This window comes from Pleuronectes platessa, unplaced genomic scaffold (assembly GCF_947347685.1).
Source record: "Pleuronectes platessa unplaced genomic scaffold, fPlePla1.1 scaffold_27, whole genome shotgun sequence".
Classification (NCBI taxonomy): Eukaryota; Metazoa; Chordata; class Actinopteri; order Pleuronectiformes; family Pleuronectidae; genus Pleuronectes; species Pleuronectes platessa.
In genome coordinates, this window is record NW_026519162.1 from 1,658,792 (window position 1) to 1,680,973 (window position 22,182).

Below are 22,182 nucleotides of genomic sequence, written 5' to 3' on the forward strand. Positions count from 1 at the left end.
TCTAGTTTAAGTTTGGTCATTTATCTTTTTTATTGTACATTGTTCCTCACTAGCTCTTTTATAGGATACTCAGTATGAATTGAGCCTTATTCTGATAGATGTGAACATAATTCAAATGAGCCTTATTCTGATAGATGTGAACATAATTCAAATATTGATTATTATAGGATAAGGATAAGTCGGTCGTTACAACAGCGGTGTATATTCCGCCACTTATCAGGCCGCTGAGATCAGACACCATAGACTGTATACAACGATGGGCGATATGACTGAAATGTTTTGATCATCAACTGGTGGCTGGGTGCAATAATGGTCCTAAATCCCACCTCCTCCTGGTTAGTGGATGGGACATGGACCAATCTAGTCATCAACGTATGATATATTCACATTTATTTTCACAATCTTCCATGAATGAGACACCAAGAGTGGGACAGAGGATTGTGTTTACAGTTGCACAAGGATCCTGTTTTTGTATCTCATCCTACTTCAGTGAAAAATGAAGGCTCCCAGATTGAACGCAGCACCGCAGCCCTCTGAACCTTTTTTCTTTTCAATGGATTTCACTGTACAATGACAGTTTTTCACTGTGCAGAGCAAAGTGTAAGCAGCCATGGTCAAAACTGACTGATGCTAAGAAAAAAAAATCTAAAATGTGTTGGAGTTCCTTGAACAGGTGTCAGGTATGTTTTAAGCTTGTCTGGAAAATTGGAGAACCATATAATTTCTTTAATTTGTTGTGCAAACAGTGGCTAGTATAGAGCAAACCAAAAGCAGTGGAGGGCTGTGAGCTGAACCCTATGGCCAGCAAAAATCAGTTTCTGTCTGAAAGGACCTTTATTCATATACAGTTAGAACAGTAACCATTAGCATTAAGATAATATTCCCTTTGACAAAAACTGTGAGATGATGCATTACAATTGTGAGACCAAAAGTTTGTATTTATTGGAGTTTCACGGTCTATTTGTGAACTTAATCCTCCCCTGTCTCATTAATGCCCGGCTCAAGTAGGCACCACTCATGTCTGCTATCATGACCATTACAGATCTGAGAGTTTAAGCTATTATGAAACATCCACTTTGACAGCAGCAGGCAGGAATCATTTTAATCGCCTATCCCTCACTGTCTCCGTCCCTCTTCCTTTAAGAAATCTTTACTAATTGTCACGACATTTCATTTCGCTCTCACAAATAAACCTTTTTTTCCACATAAACATTTAGCAATCTTGTATACGACTCAAGCTTAAACTGAAAAATGGACATCTCAATGAAGAGCCCGCTTTATATCGTTAGTATGCTTCTCAGACTCCATAAGTATTTATCACCTGTCAAAAACTATTTGCCCATCTTTCTACTGCTGTAGACGTCTGTCACTTTTACTAAGAATATCTCCTATCTTTCTCTTCACTGAATCCATTCTCCCTTCTTTCCCTAATTAAAGTCACATCCGTAAGGCTCAGCAAGGAAAGACTCACACACAAACAACCATAATTAGCCCCTGGATTCAGTTAGTTCAGTAACAAAACCACAGTTACAATACATTCACACTCAAGAGTAAAGACACACAAACACTGATTTGCACCACGGACACACTCATGCTGTCTTTCCAGATGTTTTGGGGTTGAGGAATTATTTCTAAGGAATTCATTTTTGACAGGTTGTTATTAAACAAGAGTTGCCAGGGCAATGCTCAGTAGGATTTAAATAGGCGTACACCCATCCTCCCTCTTCCAAACATGGTGGAGGTAAGGCAACACCATGAAAGGTCCTGTGTCTGGTTTGTCCAATCTGGGCTACCGTAAAAACATGGCAGTGCAGCATGGCAGACTCCATGTGGATATAATAATAGCTCTTTGTTAGGCTAAGAAAAAAAAAAAATCCTTATTTTAGTGATAATTCACAAGTGACACACTCAAGGGATAGTTCTTAAAAATCCACTCACCGTCTACTCACCACTACGCCAATGGAAGGGAGGGTGAAGTGTTTGAGTCCATAAAACACAGTAGGAGTGACAGGGTTAATTGCAGACAAATGAAATCCAATTTAAGTAACTGGTGGCTCCTTCTTCAGACCTAATGAAACAGAAAAAATATATAAATGCGTCCATACGGCTGGTGTGGTGTCATCGAAGTGACGTAAGCTCAGGCATTCAAATTCAACTTGAAATGGCATCCTCTATACACCATGTTAAAAGCCTAAATAATAAACTGTTGTCTTTCCTTTTAATTTCTAAAGGAGTGCACAATTGTGCACTTGTTGCAAGTATCTGGTTTAGAATATGATAAAAAAAAAGCCCACCGTAGTGTCCTGGGAAGTTGATCAGTACTATTGTACTGTATAGAGTGCAAATCTTGAATCATTTATAAATTATAAGTTGAAGTTATTCGTCAGAGCAGGCTTTTGGATGCATTTATCATTACAGTCTTTTTAAATCCCTTTAATAATAATTTTCATCAACTTTTTTCAGCAATGGCCGTTCAGTAACCTCCATGCATAATATGTGTGACAGTTTAGACCACTGTCCCTGTTTGGCTGCCTGTCGGCGGCGCGCATTGATGGATGGTGTGAGCGGCAAGGCCCTCAAGCATACATTCTCTTGTTCAAACACTCACAAACAATCTTACCCGCTCACCACGGCTCTGTACTGCAGACTAAAAGAGTCAGGGTGGGGCTGAGGGCTTTAAATATGGTGTCAGGAAATACCTGCTGCAACTGATTGGACTGATTGGCCATGTTTGGGCCAAACCATTTTCCCTTGTGTCAAAGGGGGACACTGGACATTGACATTGGACATTAATGAGTGACAATTTTAAATGTACTAGTGAAAATCACTAATCTGCTAAATGAAAGTAACATTAACATGCATGCTGTATTTTTTGATGAGTGTATTCATGGTTGGTTGGCAAAATGCTCAGTATTATAATCCCCCTGTTGATTGGGCCTGTCTAGTGGGAGGGGCCATGGGGTATATAAGGGGTGAGCTGCTGTCCTTCTGACAGTCTGCTGCATGCTGTTGCCGGAGGAGGTTGTCGTTGTTGTGCAGGGTGCTCAGCTCTCCACGGAATATCTACTGAGGTGATTATTCTATTATGTTGTAATTGAGTTTAATTTGCATTTATTTTGCTAATGGATTATTTGATTTATTGACATTGATTATTTGAAGTACCGGTATTTGATTTTGAATATGCTTTGATTTATTATAGAGAATATTTGATTATTGATTATTTGAATTGATTGAATTATTTGATTGTGGAATTGGTTTTGAATATGTTTTATTTGACTATTTGCAGATGTTTGGGTTTTGGCCTCCTATGTATGTTGTGCACTTATTTTGACACTTTGGGAGAATAAATGTTGTTATAAACCAATTTGCAACTGTGTGCCTTGCCATCTTTGGGTTTGAAAGTCCAGTCTTTTTAAGGTTACATTACCTTCACCCGAGGCGGGGTGTGACAATATGTATTAATACATCAAAGACAGTTGCAGACGTATACTACCTCTGTTCCTCCATGTGAAATAAAGGATAAAAGAGTAGACAAAATGAAAGCGCTGACGTTTCCCTGAAGATATGTAATTTTTTTATTTTTTTTACCATGACTCAGTGGAAAAATCTAACGAGCAACTTCGTCTCTGTCGGCTTTGCACATTGTAAACCATGATGAGACAGGAAAGTGCGAGAGAATAAGTTATAGCGAGCCCAGCGCTAACCATGCAATTTGTCACAGGTGACTGAGTAGATGGGTTAAACTTAATTAATATTTTAATAGGAAAATTTACCTTTTGTGTGCTCGACTTTCAAGATAGATGAGTTCCACAAACTTAAAGTCCAAGTGAGGATAAAGTCAGAACTAGAAAAAAAAAAGAAAAAATCTTGTGTAAGCTGTTTTGAATTTTTTTTTTTTTTACTTTCAGTGATTTTCAATGAATAAAAACAGATCATCTCTGGAATTAGTCATGGTTGGTTCAGTGGTAGAAAGCAAAGACTGTAATTAAAGATGGATGACACTTTTGTCTTTGGAGACAGTCTGTCTGTGCAGCAGTGTTTGTGATGTGCAGTTGTAGTATTAACATTCTGCCGATACATCATGAGTAGCTATCAGCTGTGAATCATGACATTTCACACCATTTTTTTTAAATCAAATAACGAGAAAATGTACCAGTATATACATCACTGTGAAAAGAGTGACCTAAAACAAAAGAAACCATATTTTGAAAACATACTTTTTTGGAACTACAGTCAGCCAGTAGGTGGCACTGCAGATGATTTGGCTTCACGGTAAAGTCATCCATCTTTATATAAAGTCTATGAAGGTAACAAAATAAAATAAAATAAAATAAGGAAGACAAAAAAGCTAAGAATTGTGCTACACCTCATATTTTGCAAGGGAAATAATATAAACAATCTACGACTACCTTCATCTTGATGAACATTTCAAAGTTGTTAAAAATGTGTTGGCATATCAATAGATAATGGTCTGCATTTATAATAATACATTTAAGCCATAAACCTTTTAATTTTAATACATTTTTAATTTTAATTAGAGACCCATTTTTTTTTGCAAATGCAATTACATCTTTGATCCTATTAAATACATTCGGTTCCCAGTACATGTCAAGGACACCATTTCTTAGCTTTTTCAGTCTAAAATATGTATGACTAAATCTTACCATATGTCTCATACCCTGTTTCTTTATACGTGGATATGAATACAACATTTCAGCAGCATTTTTTAAAACAGCCTTGTGCAGAAATTTTCTATTAAATGGCCACCATCCTTTAGAATCTCATTTCCCAGGAAACCACATTTGTGCTAGGCAAACCGAGACAGAGAGGAGCCATGGGTTTGAGTTGTGACTGTGCTGGAGGGCAGAGCCACTGATTTCGCCCCAACAAATGACAGTTACAAAGTACCCAATAAAACACAGAGGACATCTGCAGCTGTGACAACTGTATCAAGTCATTTATTCACCCACTTCAGGAAACTTTACAATCTGACACAGGCACTTGGGATGCATAGTGAAGCCTCGCTGATTTCGCTTACCTCTTTGTTTCCAGAGACTACTGGCTTTGTCCTGATTCATGGTGACTCAGGTAGTGTGTGTGTGTTGAAATAAATTGAAGTCTGAGCTGCAGCATTAAGTCGTTTGTCATGGATGACAGAGTAAACGGGGTAGTCTTAATGAATATTTTAATTGATGCATTACCTTATTGAACTTTTGGCTTCTGAGTTTTTCTTCTGGCCGTCTCTAAAGGTTTAGCATCATTCCTAATTAATAGGTTGGTCATTTGTGATGCTGGCAGTTCTAAACAAAAACACACGCAGCCATTGATGCATATGTAGTGTAAACTCACACACACACACACCTACTGCAAACCATCCTAATTTGAATATCACTGTTGGAACTCCATTCATTTTTAATAGGCAAGGGAAGTCAGTCGGCGAGTTCAGTGCATGTCTGACAGCGAGTCAAGCTATTTTGAAAAGTACTGCAGCAAAGACACACACAGGGGATAGAGATGCATGTACACACATCCTCATATAGGACATGTTGCATGTGAGCAGACAAGCACATCATTATACAGACAGTACAGATTAGTGTGTATTTGAATAGATAGAAACCACCAAGCTGTTAAAAGTACCTCCCAAGAGGCTGTTCTGTGTACTTGATCCCTCCCCCCCACCCCCCTCTGAATACCAAACTCCTGTGAAGTGTGGTCTCAATTTGTTCCTCTTCACAAATAAATGAGTTTATTATGTTGATTATAAAAATATGCTAATTCACTTTCAGAAATGGCTCAGGTAAAAAACAGGAGAAGGGGTATTTCTAGTCCCGCCAATGACTCTGCATTAGGATGGATGACGTGCCTCCACATCCTCCCACTGTACAAAAATAAAGCCCAAATATGGCAGATATGGTCACCGCAATATTGTTCTGGTGACATTTAGAGCCAGAGAAGAGCCTGTAAACTTATCAAGCACAGCACAGTACATTCCACAACAAAAACTAATTTTTGTACTTTTGGAAGCACAAAACAATGCCAAGAAAAGGGGTTGGATTTTGCCCTCCATTTTTTAACCTTGATTCCCAGTAAGAGATGCAGCTATGGCTACCAAGTCACATCAATCACAATCAATCAATCAAATTCTAATTCAATAGCCCACATTCACAAATCACAATTTCGTCTCATAGGGCTTTAACATTGTGAGACATCCTCTGTCCTTAACCCTCAGCAAGAGTAAGGAAAAACTACTAAAAACCCTTTTAACAGTGTAAAAATACGTAGAAACCTCAGAGAGAGCCACATGTGAGGGATCCCTCTCCCAGAACGGACAGAAGGGCAATAGATGTCAAGTGTAGGAAAACATCATCAAGATTAAAGTTTTTAGCAGCATTGATGAGGGTAAACATTCTGAAGGATAACATCAAGACTATATGTCAAGCAGTCCTGCTGCAATCATAGTCTATGGTCAGCAGCCAGCAAGATCATGATCCATCATCCAGATCGGATCCACTATAGTCCAAAGTCATTGTCCACTACCGCCAGTCAGGATCCATCATCAGCTGCCACCTCGGTCGTGGTCCACCACCATTATCTGATGCCAATGCGACAAAGGATCCTCCATTATTATTACAATCAGCCAGCATGATATAGAATCCACCACACTGGATCCACCAATGCGACCTCGGATGCGTGATCCACAAATCGCAATCCATGATGATGTGGCCACAGCTGCGGCCCTGGATCTGCGGGCGATAAGGCAAAGGGACTCAGGGGAAGGGGTCAAGTCAGAAACATGTATTGATTAGATATGAATTATGATGTGATAAGGATGGAGAAGAGGAAGGTGAAGCTGGAAAGAGAAGCTCCGTGTGTCATAAATTCCCTTTGCACCATCAAGTGTTTTTGCCTTGTAATCAATGATACAGGCCGAACTTGAGGGTACACTGAGGCTCAAGGTAAATCTGACTGGCTACTGGTTTGTATGGTAGTTCTATGAAAACCATGTGGCTCACTCAGTAGATCAGACATCATTACTTCTATTCCTTTTTAAACTAAAAGCTTCCTAGTTAAGAACATAGGTTAAGTTACGCTCTGCCGCACTTATTAATGCATACCGCCAGTTGATGTTATCAACCTTCTAGACCTATAGCAGCATAACTAAGAGGAGGTCTAAGACAAGCCTGGAACGGCTCTAACTATAAGCTTTATCAAAAAGGAAGGTTTTGAGCCTACTCTTAAACGAACAGATGGTGTCTGCTTCCCGAACTGAAAGCGAGAGATTATATCGCAGGAGAGGGGCTTGATGGCTGAAAGCTCTGGCTCCTACTCTACTTTTAGAGACTTTAGGGACGACAAGTAGGCCTTAATTCTGGGAGCGGAGTGCTCTAGTGGGTTGATAGGGTACAACAGCTCTTTAAATGGCGCATTATTATTAAGGGCCTTGAAGGTGAGGAGGAGAATTTTAAATTCTATTCTAGATTTAACTGGAAGCCAGTGTAGCGATGCTAATACTGGAGAAATGTGCTCCCTTTTCTTGGTTCTTGTCAGGACACGTGCTGCGTGGACAAGCTGTAGAGTCTTTAACGACTTACTGCTAGAGCCTGATAATAATGAATTACAACAAGGGGTCAAACAACATCATGGGGCATCGTAGAAATATCTACCTTTAATCTTAATCTAGTTCTAGCTGTCACTGTACTACAGCATCCTGCCAAAGCCAGTGCAAACAGTGTCTGCAAAGCAAATGTGTCATGAGATAATACTTACGAAACATAACCAGTCACTTCATTACTATCAAATGCCTGTGTGCCGACATAAGCAAAGTAAAAAAGGGCACAATGTTAAAATGATCTTCTCATATCAGTTGTGGCCAGTAAATGACAAAACAAAAATCAACATTTGTATTAACTATCCTCTCTGTTAAAACTAATAGACAATTAAAAAGTATGGATAGGTAGATTAGTAGAGTTGGAGTCAAAGAAATCAAAGAAAAAATATTAAAACCTAGTTTAAATGGACAACATTATATTAATTTGTTGCAGATAAAGTAAACTCCAGGATCATTCAGCTACACTGGTGACATGTTCTCTTCTTTCACATGAAGTGCCAAAATTATAAATATACATATAAATATTGAGGGCTCAACTGATTTCATAGTATCATCCCTCCTACAAAATTTGCCCTAAATCAAACCTGAACAAAATCCAGATCAAAAATGTAATCCAACACTGTCACCTATCCAGTGACATGTTTAGCATGCACATTATCATAATCATTTTATATGTGCTAATTTCACTTTAATTTACCATTGCTTTTGTTAACAAAAACTCGAAGAGTTGGAACTCAGAGGATAAGGAAATAATCAATGTCTAAATACAGGCTAAGGTCATACACATGGACAATCTAAGAAAATACAATAATGGCTGAAAAGTGGTCGGCTAGAGGAACAAAGCCAGCCTGGCAAACAGGAAGTGAACCACAGTTGATATACATTCAAGGAGATCTGATTGGATAATTGAGCACATGTGAGCAGATAAACAACATCAGGAAGAGAGCTAACTGAAATGCATGAGGAGAAGATTTAACAAAAATAAAAAGGGGAAATTTAGTTATGTGCAGTCCATGGTGTCTATGCAAGTGATTGCCATGTTACAGCTCACAGCAAAGTACATGATGTCGATTAAAGTAAACACCCAAACATAAGTGGTTGGATCACAGCAAATTTAGATTTTTTTCCCACCAGATCCAGGTCAGTATGGTCCTGTTCTCTGGAACAAGCTGCCTGTTGATTATTAGACTTATTATTAGTTATTATTGTGTGAGGTTTAAGTCGGTTGATTCAGCCAGTTTAATGCTGTGTTTAAGTGCAATCTGTAAACAGGGGCTTGGAAGCCTATATCATGTTGTAGAATCTCTATAGCAGGGGTCACTAAGGCAGACCACTGTACAGATCCACCCCCAGATCTATAACTGATAATTAATTGTCTTAAACATGAATCTCCTTTGAAACGTTGAAACAACTTAAGATTTAGTTGTTATTTGATGAGCAGTTAATGTAACGTGAAAGGGAAATTCTATGATAAGTAATCAGCAGTACAGTACATTTCTTAATATTGCAACGAAGATTCCTGGCTAATTATCAGTGTAAGTCTTCTCAATAATGAATGTTTAGTGGATGTGACAGAATGTGTCTAAATGTATCATAGAACTCAAGCAGTGTTATTCAATGTCTCATCAAGCCAAATGTCAGATCATTCTTCGGGACATGACATTAGCAAACTTACTTCATGGAATCCTCAAGTCTGTGTGAATCTGAACCTTCCACATTTACTATGACCTTTACTGTTGTGGAGATCCCATTGAAAGTGCATCAGATTCCTCCATCTATAGCTCAGCTGCCTCTGGCCATGCTTCAATGACCTCCATTCATCCATCCATCTCAACAGCAGATGCTCTTCTCACTTGCAGGATACATCGACTCTTTCATCACCTGAACATCTTAGCCAGCCTTGGTCATTGATTTGCTTTTCCTATGACACAGAGCTTGTACTTGCCTCAGGAGATGAAGCTTAAAAGAAGGAGACAATTCAACTCTACTAATAAGTATCTAAAAGCATCCTTCAGTATGCTTCCTATCCAACATGTGCACAGCTGTCTTGTTTGGGCACTGATTCAGAAGGATGCTATGGATTGCTACAAAAACTGAAATATCATATGGGAGGCTACAGATACAAATTAATATGGCTTGAATGCCCAGAGCTTGATGTGAACACTCTCAAAAGAAAAGTTCAAAAATATCAAAAAGCTAAGAAAGGCTTGTCCACAGGGACAAACAGACGAAACATTGGAACATGACAGTTGAAGAAGAGAACAACTGTCAGACCATCAGTGAAAAAGTGTATGTCAATCAAATACTACCAATCAACAACCTTAAAGACTGATGGCCTAGCCGAGGTGAATATTTTTTTTTAGTAAAACGGTTCACAGTATGTTATAAATAAAGTCTGTTTATATTAACATATTATGCCTTTTTATTGGTTAATTTTTAAATAGATAAATGAAGAATTTAGAAGGATCGTCACTATTAACCTGGAGATGACATTCATGGCCAAAATTGACCAGTATATCGTTGGAGTCCTCAACAAGAGGAGCTGCTAAAATTAAGATTCAGCGGATGAGATACAATATACAAGAGCTATGAATAAAAACATTTCAGTTCATTTTTTATTTCTACCATGTGATATTGGTTGAGCTTGATTTACACATTATCTCAGGCCATGGTTAGTGCTATGTTTATTCACTGTCACCAGAGACGTAACTTTGGACCCTTTTCATCCGTCGTCAGATGCACAGCTCATCAGCTCTATACCCTGAAGCAATGGAGCAGTGATAGCAGTGAAATGTGAATTGCTCCTCCCACCTGTAGGGCGACCCAGAGTGTTCACCAGCAAATTGTCATCTTACTTTAAGAAAGAAAAGGATATTTGTAATATTGCCCTTTTTGACTAATATGGCGACGCCTGCGAGCTAGTTCTGGCAGGCAACTCGAGCGGCGCTGCGCCAATCAGGTGTCATACATCATGTGACATACCTCAATCTCCACAACCATCTTAATACACACCCACCTTATCAGGTGGTCTATTTAACCAGAGAGACATTTCCCATCAACCCCTCTTGCTCGCACTGCTTCTGCAGTATTGCTACCTGTTGCTTCAGCGTCTCAGCGTTGACCAAGTGACCGTTGTTCCTCCGTGGGTCGTTGTCTCTCTCAATCCGAGTAATTCCTCCTCTGAAGAAGTTCGCTTTATTTCCGAAATTTCGGCTCGGTCCTTCAAGATTCACTACGTGTGAATCGGACGTCAAGCGTCTGCGCCACGACTCCCGCGGGCCTCTCAGCGCGCACCACATCCTGGAGGAGCTGCGCACCCGAAGCGTTTAATTCATCGGGTCTGAGCCACGAGTTAGTTTCAACTACTTCTTGACTGAAGGCGGCTCCGCGAGGCCGAACAAACGCTGGTGGCAGCGTCACTGACGGCAGCTTCGCTGACGGATTCTTCCCGGCAGGGCTGGACTGGGAGAACAAAACGGCCCGGGCATTTTTTGGCTCAGACCGGCCCACATAATTAGCGGAGCACATCTGCCATTAAATTGACGTAACTTATGTCTTCTAAATGTACAAACGTTCTGGCCTAGTGGAAAAGGTGCACAATTTAACTAAAAAAACTCTCTTTCAGGTACCAAAAAAACACCAGGAAATGTGCAGTGACTTCACACTCAATTGTTTATTTAAAATGAATCTATAAATTTGTCATGATAGCTGGCAGAAAACCTGGACGTTGAGAGAAGAGAGCCCCTGGCAGCTGCCGATGAACTGGCCTTATCTGCTCTCTTCAGTCCAATCAGCTCCTTGGACAGAGAGAGAGGGGGGGGGCACATACCCACTCTGATGTTAGGCACATACAACATCAGATTTTTAACGCTTTTATGTCGTGGTAATGTGGATATGTTTACTCACTTGGTGCATAGCCTTGTCTGCGCTCTTCAGTTCCAATCAGCTCTTTGGGCACACACACTACAGTCAATCAAACACTCATGAAACCTACAGATAGCCACACACACACACAGAGCGGGGGGGGGGGGACATTGTGTTTGGAGCATCTTGCTTTGGATGGTGGTTCAAAAAAGTTTGCAGTGTAGCACGGTCTGGACGGCAAAAGTAGTCAACATCTGCCTCAACAGTCTGGCAAATTAAAAGAAGGCCAGTAGGTCTAAACGAGTCACAGAAAGTAAGCACCAGAATAAAGTAGTCCAACAATAGGCCATGTGATTGAATATCCAGTAGGAATAAGTAAAACAAAAATGTTCTTGAAAAATTAGCCAAATATGAGCTATCTAAAAAGATTAAATTGGCTCAACAACAGATAAGGCACATTAACTTTGCCAGTCATCACCAGTCAACCCCAACCCATATTTCCACACACCCATATGACTATATGGCACCAGCCTGGCTATCAATCCACCCCAACCCCTTGTATTCCCTCCCACCCATAACACACTGGATTATGATAAATGGGGAGACCAGCCTACTTCAGCTTCTTGTTGAAGCCAGACACCTTTTAACTTTCACCAGCTTGTCGATGTCGGGGGAAAGTTTCTGAGCAGCGGCTATTTTCATAACTTCATTCAGATGTCCGTGCGTCGTCTCCTCACTCCGCACATCAACACTCGTGTTCTCCCTCCGCTTCCTCATTAACCCCTGAGCCACCAACAACCAGCCAATGAGAGCCCGTCATTCCACACAGCCCCACAGCCATTTGTCAAGAACTGTCACATGTCCCACCGCGACCCATTCACTGACCCTCTGGACATCTTAGTACTTTTTTTTTTTTTTCAAAAAAAAAAATCAAATACTAAAAAATATTCGACCCTTATCACCCGCGGGCCGGATGTGACATACAGTCGGGCCGGATCCGGCCCGCGGGCTGCCACCCCGGCATCCCTGGTGTAATGCCATAGTAGTGTAATACTACGTGGTAATAAAAACTTTCCAACGACTATTATTACAGCATTCCACCTGTGAACGGCGTGTATCGTGGGGCTATGCTGTGTGCTTGCTTATCCGTCAGGCATGATAGCGTGCAGCATGACTACTCATCTAGCATTTTCATTAGCATATTAGCATAGCCGTTTGTCACATCTATTACGCATCATTTTCATATCGCTGCGGCTGGCTAAATTCAAATCCATCATCTAAACGTATTATCCTTATGTTAATAGCTGCTTACCTGGTGCACCGGCAGCGGCTCACTCAGTCCATGAGCCTCGGGTTCGGACTCATCATCTCCTCCTCCCTGTTCATGGCTAATACTACCGTCACCCTCTTCCACCATCTGTGCTGTCTCCATGGGTGGATCGCTACAGCTAGCCTCCTCGCCCTGTCCACTGGTGCTGGTGGTGCTTGATTCACCTGAGGTGGAGGGGGCTCCCGAAGCACCTCCACTGAACATGTCAGTTATTTTAGCACATTTTCCGGCGTCTGCGGCTAGATTTTTGAGCCTTTTGGCCCTGAGCTTTTCAGCTCCACCTTTACGCTTTGGTTTGTCCATTGCCGTCTTCCACTCTCGCGCGCATAGCTAAATACAGGAAGGGGTGGGGCGTAATAATTGGTTCTGTCTCAGATGGCGCACTTGTGCACTTGACTTCAGCAGGCACCGTTTCAATGCGTATGGCGGCGTATTGGTTAGGTTACCCACCGAATAGTACCGAAGTGACATCTGAGACACACATTTAGTACCCCCCCCCCCCCCCCCACACACATGGTGTCATGTGGGGGGGGGGGGGGGGGGGGCCTCGGCCGTCATGTTGACGGCCCTCGGCCGTCAACATGACATCGTGGGCCGCCGGTCAGTTTATTTATTTTTATTTTTTTGAAAAAAAAAAAAAAAAAAACCCGGGGGCGGCCATCGGCCCTCGAGGGACGTCGGCCCAGCGGGAAAATGCCCGGTATGCCCGATTGCCAGTCCAGCCCTGCTTCCCGGGACATCTCTGCTCTACCAACTTCTCCCTCACCGCGGGATGTTGTCCCTCGGAGGCAGAGGACGCCCGCCTGGATCCGCTGGGGCTTTCATCCTGTCTCCTCTGCTGAATGAAGTCTGCACTGAACGTTATGAATGAAACAATTCAGGCTGGAATCACACGCCATCTTCCCTGCACGTGATGTAAACAAAATTACGGGACCGGCTCGTGTTATAGTACTTCCTGGTACGTCACTCCAGCAGGATTATGGGAGTTGTAGTCCAATCTTCAGCCATGGGTCTGAAGCTTCTGTCTCCTGACAACAGTACCTTTCCCAAAGGAATCAAATGCTAGCAGGTAATATGTTTTGTTATTCCGGAAACTTTCAATTATATAATATAATATATATGTGGGTGGAGTGGTCTTCCTCCAACCAAGGGTTGGGGTTCAATCTTGTGCAGGGTGCTGGGCCCTCAGGTGGGCCCTCATAGATGTTGAATGCAATAATTGTAAATAACTTGTATATATGACTTTCTTATGACTTCTGGCATGCGATGATTTCGCAACGGACGTGCCATGTGCTATATTTATCGCATTGCACATGCCCGAGTTTCAGGGATAGGAAGGGAGCGAGATGGCTCACTCCTCAGCTACTTCCATCAGCACCTCCGGTAAAACAAAGTTTATTACAGCTGCGCGAATAACACGCGCATGAGGTAACTAACGAATGATCGAATATTAAATTCGCAGGGGCAACTATTTTGTCTTCGGATTGTCAACTACAATCTGGTGCACTTTGAGGTAGTGCACCAGAAAATTCTGGACATCCTTCATTGGATGTGAGAGAGTGGTGGTTTACTGTTGTGTCAAGACACCACAACACTTCTGTGCGCAGCGTTGTCGTAAGGCCTGCATGATTATGGCCAAAATCATAATTACGATTATTTAGATCAATATTAATATCATGATTATTCATACATTTTAGGAACAATATATTTTTATAGCATTTTCATGTTTAAAGGCACAAGAACACTGCTTCACTTCCATGTTGTGCTACATTCCAGCTAATGTACACATCTTTCATTAGGTCCTGGGCAATCGACTCTCCTGTCGGTTCTTATGGGAAAAAAATGACGTCTGTAAGCATCGACTCTTCATTGCAAATTACAATCAATGCAGTGAATTGTCAGGGACATGTACGGCTCCATTGTTGTGCTTGATCATTGCTCACAGTATTTATTGGACACATGTCTTTGGCCAAATGAAATGCGATCGCATCAGTTATTCCAGTGTGTCTTCGGGAAGGGGATGGATACGCTGTCGCACCATGCATGGTCGTTTATGGTTTTCTCTGTTGACGTTGGACATGGACGGAGATTCAGGGAGGTAATGTTAGTTTTGGCCTTGATGCACTTGTTGTACTATGGTTTGTGGGTCGTTTTTTCAGGTGGTTAAACAAGGTAGTTGTATTGCTATGCGGCGCAAACACAACTCTAAACGCACTCTGGCATTATTTGTTCTTGGTTATCATCACTTGCCCTAAATTCCAAAACTACCATACAACGGTTGATGATCCTTTTCGAAGGACTAGCTCCTCGCCTTCTGCTCCTGATAATTGATTTACCTTTCACACGACACCGTGATTGGCTACTCTCTGTCTCTACTCTCTAAGAAATACCGGAACTGGCTGCAGACAAAACGTTGTTCTGGCTACCGCTGCAGGGTGCGTGCATGACAACTCCCATTTTGTTCTCCCTCTGGTGGTTAGCGAATGTTAGTCGAGAAAGCGCTTGATTGGATATGTAGCAAAGCACGCATTTTAAATGTCAATATCGCTGACGATCATGCAATTCGATTAATTGTGCAGCCCTAGTTGTTGTGGCTCCCTTTGTCACTCTGAGGTCCGTAAATAGATAGATAGATAGATAGATAGATAACTTTATTCATCCCCGAAGGGAAATTAAGTCGTCATAGCAGCCGGTACATTTGATTACAATAAAATACAATACAATAGAATAAAATATTGAGGTAGAAAGAATAAAAACAGAAACACAAGATAAATAGGTAGATAAGGTGCAGTGGCAGATGATGGTAATAGTACTGATGATATGATGGTAATATTATTGTTAGATAGTATATAAAAATTGTATAATATATATTTATATATGATAGTAATTATACCAATATAATAGCAGTATATAGTAATAATAGCAGTAACAGTATATATAATAATAGTCAAATATAATAATAATAATAACATGTACACATGTATAAATATGTGTATATAGACTTATATATACAAAGAATATACAAAGAGTATGATATAATATATAGTACGGGTATAAATATAAGTATTTGGCGATGCAATAGATAATATAATGTACTATGAGTGTAAGAATATGTAGACAGAGTGTGCAAAAGACAATATTATTGTATAAAATGATGAATTGAGACAGGTATATTTAGTTTAGTTCAGTGATGGTGGCTCTGACAGAGGTAGATGCGTTGTACAGTCTTATTGCGGTTGGGAGGAACGACTTCCTGTATCGTTCCTTAGAGCAGCGGGGTTGAATGAGTCTTTGGCTGAAGCTGCTCCTTAGCTTGTCCAGTGTTTTGTGGAGGGGTGAGACGGATTGTCCAAGATTGCCAGCATTTCAGGTGGTTTGCTGGACTTAGAGTGTTAAATTCTGGGGTATAGGTTGCCATGTGCCAAGTTCACAATATATTCTCCTACAGCCAGGGCAGTTGGGGGGAACCTCACCAGGCAGTATATATTCTCCCGCGACAATGTGCCTACAGCGAATGACCACACCACGGGGGTGCATGGTGCGCATCACAGTTTCACAGGTAGCATATTCTCCTGCAGGCATGCGCCATGGAGAATAGCTACACCGCAGTGGCATGGCACACAAAACAGGCTCACTAGGTAGCATATTCTCCAGCAGGCATGCGCCTATGGAGAATAGCCACACCGCAGTGGCGTGGAACACATAACAGGCTCACTAGGTAGCATATTCTCCAGCAGGCATGCGCCTATGGAGAATAGCCACACCGCAGTGGCGTGGAACACATAACAGGCTCACTAGGTAGCATATTCTCCAGCAGGCATGCGCCTATGGAGAATAGCCACACCGCAGTGGCGTGGAACACATAACAGGCTCACTAGGTAGCATATTCTCCAGCAGGCATGCGCCTATGGAGAATAGCCACACCGCAGTGGCGTGGAACACATAACAGGCTCACTAGGTAGCATATTCTCCAGCAGGCATGCGCTTATGGAGAATAGCCACACCGCAGTGGCGTGGAACACATAACAGGCTCACTAGGTAACAGGCTCACTAGCCAGCAGGCATGCGCCTATGGAGAATAGCCGCAGTGGCATGGAACACATAACAGGCTCACTAGGTAGCATATTCTCCAGCAGGCATGCGCCCATGGAGAATAGCCACACCGCAGTGGCATGGAACACATAAACAGGCTCACTAGGTAGCATATTCTCCAGCAGGCATGCGCCTATGGAGAATAGCCACACCGCAGTGGCGTGGAACACATAACAGGCTCACTAGGTAGCATATTCTCCTGCAGGCATGCGCCTATGGAGAATAGCCACACCGCAGTGGCGTGGAACACATAACAGGCTCACTAGGTAGCATATTCTCCAGCAGGCATGCGCCTATGGAGAATAGCCACACCGCAGTGGCGTGGGACACATAACAGGCTCACTAGGTAGCATATTCTCCAGCAGGCATGCGCCTATGGAGAATAGCCACACCGCAGTGGCGTGGAACACATAACAGGCTCACTAGGTAGCATATTCTCAAGCAGGCATGCGCTTATGGAGAAATGGCCACACCGCGGCGGTGAATGGCGCACACATAGCAGATACCGATTCATCCGTCAGGCTCCGAATTTGTGCAGTGTTGGGGGGTTACAGTATTAGCTCATCACTCCCATCATTCCTGTGTTAGCATATTGGGAGTGATTAAGTTGGAGCCTAGACACCAAACACAAACATGTTCTATTGTGAATAATAAATATCTTAATAAATAAGATGTGAGTAGTCTGACTGAAATGGAGCGAAGCCAGCGAGCTAGTTCTGGCAGGCAAATCGAGCTGCGCTGCTTCAGTCATGTGCCATACATCAGGTGACATAAATCATGTGACATATATCAGGTGACATACTTCACTTGCCACAACCAGCCACAGCACTCATCCACTGCATTAGGCGGTCTATTTAAGCAGAGGGAAATCCCATCTGTCCAACCATACCCGAGCGTCTTGACCCCATGGTATTCATCCAATTCCTACAGAGCAGTGAATAGATCAAGAACCAATAACCTTATCATGTGTCAATGCTGCTACAATAGAAAATCTATGAATCCTCAATGATGACAGGTAAGACTGTCATTTACCTTGGCTTTATATTTCCTTATTACTGAATTGTTGTCAAGGTGAGTCAGAGTATATGATAACGGAAGCAGTCTAATAGGAAATCTGACAAGGACGCTCATTTAATCCTCTACATGACCTTATCCTCTCTAGTCTTAGAAGAACACATGTTCACAACAAGTCTGATAGATCTTGTCGAGACTTCTGAATTATCATTGCTAAGAATAAATACTGCTTTCTGTTCTTTCTTCTCTATGATCAAACGCTTGCATCCCTCTTCAACCCATCTGACGACACCCTTGCCTACCAACAATGGTTGAAAATGCATGACGAGATCTCCTCAAAGCTTCGCCATCCCTGCCAGAGCTGAGGCCTAACACCTGGATGCTGTCCCCGCACTCACTAAGATGTGGCACCGCTATGACTGCAACACTCCATCATCAATGCTACTCATGCTATGTTGGACACCACAAGAAGGAATATTGACTCTCAAACATCATCTGCAGCCTTGATGTTTTAATATGTAATCTCCGCTGCACAAATCCTTTGTTGCATGTCAGATCTCGGGATCCATCACGTCTCCGCGTCCGGGTATAGTCACAGGCATGTTTCGGCGCGCCTTCATCCCCTCAAATGGTGACGATACAATGCAAACGATGCCAAGGGATTCATTGCACCCTTGCCGTGGCATACATCTGTTCCTGTCCATCCTGGGAGAGGGATCCCTCACATGTGGCTCTCTCCGAGGTTTCTACATTTTTCCCTGTTTATGGGGTTTTTTTTGGTAGTTTTTCCTTACTCTTGTCGAGGGTTAAGGACAGGATGTCGCATTTGTTAAGCCCGATGAAACGAATCATGTTTTGAATATTGGCGATACAAACAAAACATGTGAGTGAATAATTTCTATGTGCTTTGCAGACTGATTCTTTTATTGCATTTCAGGTGGTTTGCTGGGCTTAAAGGTGAAATTCCGATGCATATGTTGCCATGTGCCAAGTTCACTATATTCCCGTATATGGAACCTCACCAGGTAGTATATTCCCCCGCAGACAATTTGGCTACATCGAATGACCACACCACGGCGGTGAATGGCTCACATAACAGGTTCACTAGTTAGCATATTCTCCTGCAGGCTAATGCCCCTACGGAGAATGGCCACACCGCGGCGGTGAATGGCGCACACATAGCAGATACCGATCCATACGTCAGGCTCCGACTATGTGCAGTGTTGGGGGGTTACAAGTATTTGCTCATCACTCCCATCATTACTGTGTAATCATATGGGGGAGTGATTAAGTTGGAGCCTAGACGCCAAACACTAAATCTGTTGTAATAAATATATTACATGATCAAACGTGAGTTGTCTGACAGAAATATGGCGACGCCTGTGAGCTAGTTCTGGCAGGCAACTCGAGCGGCGCTGCGCCAATCAGGTGTCATACATCATGTGACATACCTCAATCTCCACAACCATCTTAATACACACCCACCTTATCAGGTGGTCTATTTAACCAGAGAGACATTTCCCATCAACCCCTCTTGCTCGCACTGCTGCTGCAGTATTGCTACCTGTTGCTTCAGTCCCTCCACCACCCCAGCATCCACCTGTAGGCTCCAACGGGGGGTTACAAGTATTTGCTCATCACTCCCATCATTACTGTGTAATCATATGGGGCAGTGATTAAGTTGGAGCCTAGACGCCAAACACTAAATCTGTTGTAATAAATATATTACATGATCAAACGTGAGTTGTCTGACAGAAATGGATGTTTTTTCTCTTGCCAGAGCACAGTGACTCAAAAAGTGGGCCCAAATATATATTCTTTTTCACTCCCTCTGTCTCTCTATTAACTATTGAAAGTTTGATTTGCGAAACAAGACAGACAGTCTTTCTGTCTCTCCCCCACTCCTCTGTTATCTATGAGGTACAAGCTGTATTTCCATATTTGGACCAGTGAATAATATGACTGGGGGCCTCTGGGAGGAGGACCGGCTTATTATTGTGTCAAGGCTACTGAGTTTGCCCTGACAGGGTTATGGGAACACATACACACACGTTTATACCTCTATCTTTGTGGGAAATTCATTGACATACTGGATAGTCCCCTCAGCCCACCTCAACCATCACGACTACATGCCAAACCCTGCTCCTAACCCTAACTTTAACCATAATCATAAAGTCTTAACCCTCAAACAGCCCTTTGAAGTTGAAGGGAAGTAAGGACTGTCTAAAATGCCCTCACTTTCCCAAAATGTCCTTACTACAAAAGATATAAAACTCAAATTTTCCAGTTTTTATCCTCTGGCTATAGCACAGATGAACACCAGTGGGATTTTATTACACTTTTTTCATTATTTATTACCAACAGTCACAGAAGCTAGCTCCTATAAACAACGTTTATTTCAGAGTGTGTGTTATGACTGTTTTTGCTAGGGTGCTTGTACTGTGGGATTTGCATACATTTTCTAATTTTTGTGTGTATCTCTGCGTATAGACTGTTCATTTATCCGTGTTTGTGCCCTTTCCCTGTGCGTGTGTGCCCTCACTTGCCTCCTGACAATTGAGAACTTAATCTTAAAATATCACACTAATCAGAGATGACCTTGATCAAAGTGAAGAGGAAATCTGTGATAAAAGTCTCGTCAAAGAACGTGACTGCAGTATATTTGTGAGAGATATAAAGCTAAAAGTTAAGATATAACCCCTACATGCTATTTATGCAAATAACAGACATGGAACAGTGCAGGGATTATATGGAAGTAATGGAAAATGTGTTAAGAGAATATTTGGTAACCAGGTCCTTCATTAAATGTTTTTTCCAGATTTTGCCGGTTTGGCGAAAGGCCGTTAAGCAGCTTCCATCACCTAAAGGTACATGCATATATGCGAATAATATTCAAAATAATGATTACAATATATCTTATTTGAAGAGTCCCTTTAAGGATATCCAGGAGAAACTTTACAATAGAAGATGCTATTGAAACACATACTGAGCCAAGAGGGTAGCAAAATAATTTAAAGGCCCAATGAAATGAAGAATACATTTTCCAGGTTGTTGTCTCTTTTTGTATGTCAAAAACAAATGTTATAGTATTATTAACATCTGAATTCCTGTCATTTCTCTTTATGTAAAGGGTTTGATGACTTTAATCCTTTATTCAGGAGCGTTTAAAAATGTTTGCCTTTGATTATAATGCCTTTTAAAAATATTAACTCATGACCATAAATTCCAACACATCAGCATAGAGGGACCAACATTTTTCATTCTAATTTGATCTATAAATCTGAAGGTGTAGGCAAAGGATGTGGTGAGTATTATGGAGGTTTTCTTAAGGCTGGTAAAAGGAGAACTCAGGCAGCAGCTGATGTCTTATGCAAACGATTCTAATGTAGACTTGATGCATCAAGGAGACCAGAAGTTGAAACAATATACAAATACTAACAGAGTAACATGATCAATTGTCACCCCCATGTCTGAAGATTTCTTCCACAGCATCCCAACTTCAGTCCAACACGAGAGAAAGTTCAACGTGAGTTGAAGTGCCGATTCCCAGAGGATGTATTCTAACCTCTAGTCTTGTAAACACAACACTGGCTGAAGCTGATGGCAAGTAAACAGCTGTTAATGCTAATGTTGGCTACACTGTTTTGGGTCAGCACGACTCCCCAGCAGAAATAATTTTATTTTTTTTCCACAGTCACACACACACCCCTGTGACAAACACACACAGTGGACAAAACAAACATATTATTAAAGTTTACATTGAATTAAAAACTGTCAAGCCCCTTTGTTTACCACCAGTCTACTTTTCACTCTAACATGAGAATGGAAGCACAACATACTCAAATCTGTTTGCTGATATTTGAAGTATCCATGTCCATTTTGCTTTATTAAGAAAATATTTATCTCATTCTCCAGCTGCTTAATTGAGCTTATAATTTTCTGAGAGACCTTGTGAGGCTGTTACAGTTTTTCTCCATTGCTTTGGCTCATTTCACGAAACAGAAATGACATTCTCAAAACAACACGTGCAAACCTTGTTCACAACAGATTGGAATATGTCATTCCTTTAATCAAATTGCAGCTGTATTAGCACATCCTTGCAATGTCAAGTACAATTTCCAACAGCTTGCACAAATTTCAAATGATTAGCACACCTTTGCAAACGGTTAGGTACAACTTCCTTCAGTTAGCAATTGAATATATATTTCTGGTCAAAACTGACTGTCGATTCTCAGTCAAGTGGTTGTTCTCTGCAGAACATGTTGGCATAATT

At 41.6% G+C, this 22,182-nt stretch overlaps 1 long non-coding RNA gene across 1 annotated transcript; it reads right to left on the minus strand.

The window, feature by feature from the left end:
- Positions 1-11,135: 11,135 nt before the first annotated feature.
- On the minus strand, positions 11,136-12,874 carry LOC128436459 (uncharacterized). Its single transcript, XR_008338079.1, has 3 exons — positions 12,786-12,874; positions 11,516-11,557; positions 11,136-11,406 (listed from the first exon to the last, which is right to left on the minus strand). It is a non-coding gene; the product is annotated as an uncharacterized LOC128436459 (long non-coding RNA).
- Between the last annotated feature and the right edge of the window lie 9,308 nt (positions 12,875-22,182).